Source organism: Cyanistes caeruleus, chromosome 30 (assembly GCF_971803275.1).
Source record: "Cyanistes caeruleus chromosome 30, bCyaCae1.hap1.1, whole genome shotgun sequence".
Lineage (NCBI taxonomy): Eukaryota > Metazoa > Chordata > Aves > Passeriformes > Paridae > Cyanistes > Cyanistes caeruleus.
This window is the reverse complement of record NC_141730.1, coordinates 1,807,519-1,814,876: the sequence shown is the minus strand read 5'-3', so window position 1 is coordinate 1,814,876 and position 7,358 is coordinate 1,807,519. Positions and strand designations below refer to the sequence as shown.

General features: G+C 51.5%; 1 long non-coding RNA gene across 1 annotated transcript; it reads left to right on the top strand.

Moving 5' to 3' along the window:
* Nucleotides 1-437: 437 nt before the first annotated feature.
* Nucleotides 438-6,536, top strand: LOC147648800 (uncharacterized). The gene is made up of 4 exons (XR_015279916.1): nucleotides 438-1,385; nucleotides 1,977-4,223; nucleotides 4,544-4,715; nucleotides 4,927-6,536. It is a non-coding gene; the product is annotated as an uncharacterized LOC147648800 (long non-coding RNA).
* Nucleotides 6,537-7,358: the final 822 nt, after the last annotated feature.

The window sequence follows — 7,358 nt, the reverse complement described above, 5'->3', positions numbered from 1 at the left end:
ATCTCTGGATGTCCCTCTCTGTCCCTGGACGTCCCTGGGTGTTCCTGGCTGTCCCTGAGTGTCCCTGGATGTCCCTGGCTGTCCCTCTCTGTCTCTGGCTGTCCGTGTGTCTGTCCCTGGCTGCCCCTGGATGTCCCTCTCTGTCCCTGGATGTCCCTGGCTGTCCCTGGATGTCCCTGTGTGTCCCTGGCTGTTCCTCTCTGTCCCTGGTTGTCCCTGGCTGTCCCTAGCTGTCCCTGTGTGTCCCTGGGTGTCCCTGGCTGTCCCTGGGTGCAGGAGGGGCAGAGCAGGCCCAGGCTCTGCTCCAGGCCCAGCAGTGGCACCAGAGCCACGGGCAGGGGCTGAGCCCAGGATCTGCCCTGCACAGGAGGCAGAACTTGTGCCCTGGGCAGTGCCCAGCCCTGAGCAGAGCCCAGAGAGGCTGTCCCAGACCCACCTGGCCTCAATCCCATGCTCTGGGATGGTCCTGCCCTCCTGACCTGCCCCAGGTGAGCCTCTGTGGTCCCCTCAAAGCTGTCCAATGAAAACAAATAAAAAGCTAAAACCCCTCCTATTAGAGCAGCTATAAACAGGATTTGGATGGAAAATGAAAGGAAGAAAAGGTTGGGGAGATCCTTGACTCCCTGGACCCAGCAATGAATGTGAGTGGGGAATATTTAATGTGACAGAGATTTCCTAAGAGCCGGCGATGAAAGATTTTTAAGCAATTTCCAGCTGAAACCCTGATCCAAACATTGAGCAAGGAGGGGAATCTATCAGGGCAACTCATCCTGGAGGAAGCGATGCCTCTGCTATCTTTTCTGCATCTTTAAATTACATTTGGGAATGGAGTTCATTCAAGATTCATTTAAACTCTTTCAAAGCCCACTCTAGGATGACACGACCTGCACCCATTTCCTCCCCTGACAGCTCAGGGAGCTTTGGGTGCCCGGTGGCTGCATTTGAAGCATCTCTAAACATTCAATTGAATCCCTCCCCGGGGTGTCTCTCTAAAATAACTGCTGCAGATGAACCGTGATAAATGTCTGATTTAAGAGGGGCTTGGGAAGCTCCTCCAGGCCTGGATTGTGGAGCCGGTCCCAGGACGGGGATGAAAATCGGTTGGGTTTAAAATGAGAAGTTTAGGGGTAAAATGAATGCTCCATGCTGGTGGGATCAGAGCACCTTCCCCAGTTTCAGCCTGGCTCTCAGATGAGCCAAATTGTAATTAAGTGTTCATTAGGCTTCAGCAGGCCCATCCTGCCCTCCCTCACAAGCTTTGGAGCGTGGAAAGAGTTTGAGGAGCTGAACAAAGGAAATCCCAAGAAAAAAGCTGTGACCATGCTGGAAATATGAACCAGAGCAAGAAGGGACTCAGTATTGCTTCTGGAAGTGTCCAAAGCCAGGTTGGGTGAGCAAAAAATCCTGAGATGGGGGTGGGGGATTAGGGAAAAAAGGCAAAACCTGAAATATTGAGATCAGAAGGTGTCAGGGGTTGGAAGAGACTTTTTTCAAACACCAAAAGGGGCTCCAAGAGAGCTGGAGAAGGACTTTGGACAAGGGCCTGGAGTGATGGGACAAAGAGGAACGGCTTTAAGCTGAAGGAGGGGAGATTTAGATGGGATATGGGGAAAGAATTCCTCCCTGTGTGCCTGGGGAGGGCTGGCACAGGTGCCCAGAGCAGCTGGGGCTGCCCCTGGATCCCTGGCAGTGCCCAAGGCCAGGCTGGATGGAGCTTGGGACAGTGGGAGGTGTCCCTGCCATGGCAGGGGTGGGATGGGATGGGCTTTAAGGTCCCACCCAACCACTCTGCACCTCCTAGCCAGGTGAGGACACCTGAGCGCTGCTGGAGTGGTCAGGGAGGTCAGCAAAGCCTCCTCCAGCAGCTCTCAGGGTGTTCAGTGCGCAAATCACAGCAGTTTCCATGCCAGGACTTTGGCAATTTTATGTCATTATTTTTCCAGAGGAAAGACAGGCCCCTCTCTCTTTCCTCTCAGAGCCAGGGCAGGATGCAGCTGCCTCATTTCTCCTGGATGGATGGAGCCATTGAAGGAGGTTCAGGGCAGCAAAGGTCCCCAATAAATCCAACCTCATCTGCAGCACGTGGGAAAACTCCACAAAGGCTGAACGCTCCACGGCTCATCGGCGGTGATGGAGCCACCGTCCTTCAACAGCCACCCTGCAGCCCCTGCTCGGGCTGCAATTGCAGCCTGGAATGACAAAAGCTTTAGTGGGATTTGATGAATTTCCCTGAGGGCCTGAGCTCTCCTGGCTGAGCCCCCGCTGGGTCTCGGGGGAGTTGGACACGAGGAGCTGCCAGGAGATGAACTCATTTCTGCTGGGGGACCTTGGTGACACCTCCAGCGCTGAACTCGCACGCTGCAGTCCCTTCTCCACGTGTCTGTGAACGCTGCAAATCCCCCTCGTGCCACCTTTGTGCCCGAGGAAAAGCAGAGTGGGGTGTTCCTGTGGTCAGGGGGCTGGGAGTGAGCAGCCAGGGCTGGGGAGGGGGTGAGGGACCCCCTTCCCTCTTCCCTGCTCCCGAGACAGGCTGGGGACAGAAATCCCAGGATTTCTCCTTGGTGGGAGAGCTGGGGCTGGATCACCTCTAAGGTCCCTTCCAGCGCCAAGCATTCCACGATTCTGTGATTCTCTCTGCCTGGGGGAGAAGGGGAAGGAGGGGGGACACAGGGTCTGAGAAGTGGAAGTGGGAGAAGAGGAAAAACCCAGAGAGAGAGGGAGGAGCAGGAGGCTGCAGAGGAGAGCGGGGGAAATTGGGTGAGCCTGGAAAAAGGGGGGTGAGGGGAGGTGAGAAATTGGGGAAGGAAGGAGAGGAGAAAGGCAGGAGCTGGGCTGGTGGGAAGAGGTGGGTGCCCAGCACCTTCTGGAGGTGTCTGAGGGTGCCAGGGTGGGGTCACCCCCGGGCTGGGCCAGGGTGGCACCTGCATCCCCCCCTGGGAGGGGATGGCAGGGTGGGGATGGGTCACTCCTGTCCCCTGTGAGGGACACCTCCCACTATCCCAGGCTGCTCCAAGCCCTGTCCAGCCTGACTCTGGACAGTTCCAGGGATCCAGGGGCAGCCACAGCTGCTCTGGGCACCCTGTGTCACCCTCACAGGGAGAAATTCCTTCCCAATTTCCCATCTAAACCTTTAAAGCCCTTCCCCCTTGTCCTGTCACTCCCTCCCTTGTCCCCAGTCCCTCTCCAGCCCTCCTGGAGCCCCTTTAGGTCCTGGCAGGGGCTCTGAGGTTTTCCTGGAGCCTCCTCCAGGTGAGCACCCCAAGTTCTCCCAGCCCTGGCAGCATCTCTGTGGCCTCTGCACTCATTCCAACAGGTCCAGGTCTGTTTTGTGCAGGGGGCCCCAGAGCTGGACACAGAATTCCAGGTGGGGTCTCACAAGAGCAGAGGAGAGGGGAGGGATCACCTCAGATGCTCCAGCCACCAGCTGCCATCCCAGGCCACCTCCATGTGCTGAGCACAGGAATTGTCACCCTGTCCCTGTCCCTGCTCCTGGCCTGTGCAGGACATCCCTGCCTCTGCTCCTAAACCAGACACAGCTTCGAAGGGGACGGGTAAAAGCAGCACTGAGAGCAACAGGAGGCAAAAAGGAGAAGAAAAAAATGGAGGAAGTGTAAGGGGAAGGAAGCAGGGATGATGTGATGCAGCTGGAGTGGAGATTTGGGAGCTGCCAGGGCAGGGGACAGCTTGTTCACACAGCAACTCCTGTCAGGAAAGGGTGGAGGAGGCAACAGGAGAGCCCTGGGCACAGCAAAGGTCCCTCAGTTCTGGGTTTCCACTCCCACCTTTGATGCCAGCGCAGCCTTTGACTGACCACAGCGCTTCAAACACACAATTCCCTCTGTTCAAACTTCCAAGGGGTGTGGAACAGAGCTTTCATCTTCCTCCTGCCTCAGCAGGGCACAGCAGCAGGACACACACGGCGCTCCTGCTCTCCCCCACCCCACAGAATCACGAAATCAGGTTGGGAAAGACCTTTTGAGATGACCCGACACCACCTTCTGGCACTCGGTGCCACCTCTGGGCTCTTCTTAAACCTCCTGGTGCTCTGCTGAGGTGTCACAGCCCCTCCTGTGTCTGTGACCATCACATTCCTTTTGTCATTGTGACCTGTGAGCCCAGGTGAGCCCAGGTGGAACCTGGCTGGGGCCAGCCCTGCTGTGGCCACAGGACCAGGGCAGGGATTGTGCTCCATGCTGGTTCTGCTGAGGGACCTCAAATCTGGGGTCAGTTCTGGGGCCCTCGTGACAAGAAAGAGACTGAGGGGCTGGAGAGTGTCCAGGGAAGGGAACAGAGCTGAGGAAGGGGCTGGAGAATTCCTGAGGGAGATGGGAAGGGGCTGGAGAATTCCTGAGGGAGCTGGGAAGGGGCTGGAGAATTCCTGAGGGAGCTGGGAAGGGGCTCAGGCTGGAGCAAAGGAGGCTCAGGGGGAATTTCTGGCTCTGCACAAGTCCCTGACAGGAGAGGGGTGTCAGGTTCTGCTCCCAAGGAACAGGGACAGGAGGAGATTTAGATTGGATATTAAGAAAAATTTCTCCCTGGAAAGGGTTTTCAGACCTTGGAAGGGGCAGCCCAGGGCAGTGGTGGATCCCTGGAGGTGCCCAGAGCCCTGTGGATGTGGCACTTTGAGGATGTGGTTCCGTGGTGAGCACCATGCGGAGCTGGCTGAGGGTTGGATTTGATGATCTTAAAGATTTTTCCAACCATAACTATTATAGGTACATATCATATTGTTGGCTTTTCACAAATATTAAAATGAATGTTATGTGTATAAGAATGGAAATTTTTGTTGTATTAATACAGTTTTCTTTATTTCTGTTATTGATGTCATAGCATTAAAACTAAAACTACTTTTGTCTGTATGACCCAAAGACTGAAAAAGATAGCTGGAGACACTTTCTTTTTTCTTTTGTGAACTATCTTATCCAGATGAAGACAGCAGCGACCAGAGCTCTGGGGGGAGGAATTGATTGCATTTCTGGTATCAGGGAATGTAAATCTCGATGGCACCAAGAGGATCGATCTATTGGGAAGGGGGCAAGAGAAAACTAACCAGAAGAACAGCAAAGATCCTAAGAAGAATGTATGAATATGTATGAGAGGGTATGAATATGTATGAGAATTTATGGATACGTAGTAGGATTCTGTTTTTAAGGGACAATCCTTTGTCAGTGAGGTGAGCTCTCTTGGCTGAATGCAGAGACACCCAGCCATATCTTTATACTTATTTTTTTCTCCTAATTGTCTTTTTTATTCAAATTTTAAATTCTATAAAAATTATGTGCCTTGTTTTTCACAGTAACTATGCCATGATTCTGTGCCTTGTGAGGCACCTGTGAGGTCTGGGTCTGCTGCACAGCCCTGAACTAGGAGAGGCACCTGCTGTGGGGTTTTAATTAGTCACAAAAACAGCTCCGTGGCCATTCCCCAGCCCTGCTTTGGGACTGACACCTGAGTTAATTCAAGCTTCTCACCTTTTCTGCTGTAGGTTTGGATCTCCTGGGGACCAACTCTTTAAGTCTCTAGACAAAACCCCCAAAAATCCCCTTTTCCTTTGGCTCACAGTTTTGCCAGGGGGAGTTTGGGGTTTTGTTTGTGGCTGAGTCAGGGGTGAGCAACATATGTTCCCACCAGAGGCTGAGCTCCTCTCCAGCCTGGTTCAGCCAGGAGAAAATCCCAGGGGAAGATGCCCTGACATCGCTTCATTTTCATGTTGCGTGTGTACATCCTCATTTCAATTAATTATTGCAGCCCAGGATAATTAGGAGCCTCTGGCCACGGCCTCCTGCAGCAGAGCTGTTCGGAGCGTTCCTGAGGGAGGCTCTGGATTCCTGTTCCTCCTCGTGGAGCAGCTGTGGCACGGAGCTGAAGGGAAGAACTGCTGCCCCTGAACTCCCTGTGACAGCTTAACCTCGTTACAACATCCAGGAGAACTCATCAAACATCTCTGGATCTTGTTCCTGGCCCAGCTCCTGAGGCCGGCGCGTGGCGGTGACCTGGGATTTGTCACCTGCTCCGTGTCAGAGGAGAAATCATCCTGGGGACTTCAGGGGGCACGAGCTGTGGCTACAGGAGCTGCAGAGACATCAGGAGCCTCTCAGAGCCATTTCTCTGAGGCTCTCAGGTGTTCTGTCACCCTGCCCAGCCTCACACGGCGCTGGCACCGCTGCCAGAGGAACTCAGCAACCCCTGAAGGCACCAAAATGTTCTGCTCCCCTCAGACCTCGTCCTGATGCCTTCCCTACCTAAAACACAGGATAAAGAGAATAAAAGCAGGTGTTGTCCTGATGGGATACTTGGGGTTGGGTTCTTTTCCCCCTCTTGGACTGAGATTGATGAGGGAGAGGCAGTTTTTTCTTGTATGGACTTGGTTGTTTATTTTTCATTTATCTGTATTACATATAATATACATATAATTGCATATAAGGTATAAGGAGTTATGTGCACTTAGAAAGGTGTAACATGGTTAATAAAGATTTTTTTAAGGTTTTTTATATGTTTATTTACTTAATAAATGCTAAGTGAATTATTTTTTTTAATGACTTGTGTGTTGTGCTGTGGCATTTTTTATCTAATCACTCACTACTATTCAAAAACTTTTAGAAGATGAAGAAGAAAGAAGGAAAAGAGACACTTAATATTTTTTATTTTGTCTTTTGTTCTCTAAACTAATTTAAACTCTAAACTTTAACTTTTTTACTCAGTGACTTAAGAAAACTTTCTAATTTATACACTTGCACCCTTAGGGTTTTTTTTATTTAACTTTAACAATTGTTTTTATGGTGTTATATGAAATTCAGTGTTTTCTTGGATGTCAGAGTTAGGTATTAGAGATAAGGGCACACACTCTGTGCCTCTGACTCCAACAGGTATTTCCTAAAGGCCTTCAATAGGTACAAAAGTATCCCAAGATGAACAATGGTCACGAGTTTTTCAGACAATTATAAGTTTGGTCCATTTACATTCTCCAATTACAGCTTCAGGTAATGAAGTCACACACTCCCTTGAATTTCAGGCTGGGAGGGATTGTTTTGTCTGACCGAAATGTGAAGAAAAATGTGAACACTTTATGTGGAGTTCGGAGTTACACACTAATGCAGTACAGGATTTGAAAAATATAAAAGCTAAAATCCTAAGTATGAGGGAGGTTAAATGAAAGCTTGAACACATAAAAAAGGAGTTTGGCATCCTCTTAAAGTCAGGGAATCAGGGAATGGGCTGGGGAGCATAAAGATCACGGAGTTTATGGCAGGGCCACCTTCTGCTATCCCAGCTTGCTCCAAGCAGGCCTTGGGTTCTTTCTGGGGGATTCTGTGGGTTTATGTGGGATGGGGCAGCCATGGGATAACCAGAGCCAGGTC